This window comes from Micropterus salmoides, unplaced genomic scaffold (assembly GCF_014851395.1).
Source record: "Micropterus salmoides isolate LMB-PRFRI ecotype aquatic unplaced genomic scaffold, ASM1485139v1 Ms_hic_scaffold_10, whole genome shotgun sequence".
Classification (NCBI taxonomy): Eukaryota; Metazoa; Chordata; class Actinopteri; order Centrarchiformes; family Centrarchidae; genus Micropterus; species Micropterus salmoides.
The window spans coordinates 19,926,862-19,928,424 of record NW_024040041.1 but is presented as its reverse complement, the minus strand read 5'-3'; positions in this window follow the sequence as shown (position 1 = coordinate 19,928,424).

The following is a 1,563-nucleotide window of genomic DNA, read 5'->3' as shown; positions in this document are numbered from 1 at the left end:
TACCTGAGACAAGATAAAATGTTGTAAATAGCAGACAGTGGAAGCATTACATTACCTCAAAATGTCGCAAAAAGAGCTGCTTTGTTATATTTTTAATAGTTCATATTTAGTCATTACTTCATTGTCAATCACTGAAACATAGAAACTATGTTAGTTATGGTATGTGAGAAGGAATGGAAAAACCTCCATGGATCAGTTCCTATGATCGCACAGGTTATAGCGTTATGTAAAATGAGCACAAATTTGTGTGCATTATAAGTATTAGGGAAACAAATCATATGTGTTCCTCTACTATTAGTTGCGTTATGAAGATTAAATGTGAATATAGTACACATTTTTAACATTTTCAGCTGATATCAGGTAAAGTTTTGGCTACTTGTTTGGTTTAGAGACACAAAAATATTTATTGCACAATTTTCACCATCAAAGTGTTTCTTCTAGTTGCATCATTACTATTCATAAATCCCCCTTTGTATTGGAAACAATATATTTCTTACTTTTCAAGCATGGAGCGTGTAACTGTAATTATTATCTGAAATTTAATTTTAATTAACCGTTTGCTCAAAGCCCTTTCTCTGTCAGCTCTGACATTGCTGTAAGTCCCATCCATGCTCTACTCCAAACATGTTGTAAAAAATAGGTTAAAGGCGTCTTTCATCAGTAATTGATAGGTGCTTGTTTTGGTTCAGTGGTCTTGTGTCACTCTTGCCACTATGCGTTAGGAATATATCAGAGCTGGAGCGGTGTGTGAAGGCGGGGAGACGGTGGAAACAAGTGTGTCATGACCAAAGAGAGTGACACATACGCCATGCTTGTCAGGATGACTAATAGCCTAGGGCAACAGGTCTCACTGTGGGGTGTTAACAATCAGCCAGGCCTCAGGTTGTAGCCTGACAGCCAGCCACATGACTTGAACACAAGTTGGTCACCTGCACTTTGTACGATCTTAAACTGGACTTTTGTCTCAACAAGCTTTAACCATCTGGTTTCACCTTTTCCACTGTAAAACATGACTTTGTTCTAAGGTTTTGAAAATGATTCACATTACATACAAGTTTCTTTAACGTTAACAACAACTTTTGGTTATATAAAGAATTGTGACGGGGTGGTGATGGAGCAGTGGATAAGACACATGCCTTTGGTGTGAGAGACTTGGGTTCGAATCCAGATACCAATGTGTCCCTGAGCAAGACACTTAACCCCTAGTTGCTCCAGAGGCGTGCGACCTCTGACATGTATAGCAATTGTAAGTCGCTTTGGATAAAATAGTCAGCTTAAATGAATAAAAAAACGGCTTTCCAAACAATTTACCAATAACATGAAATGTAAGACGCTTCAGATCAAATCACATGGATCATTTGGTCTTTTTGCTTCAACTGAGAATCTTTATTTGACAAGTCAGCAGTTCATCAAGTCAGAGTGACATTTACACTCCTACTCACCCATAGGGGGTAAAAAGAGAAACCTTCCTGCTCAAACACACTGTGCAACAGTATCCCTTTTACGTGGTAGTTCTCTGCATAGAGTAGCCATCCAGATGTATTACATGATTCTGTATTATCT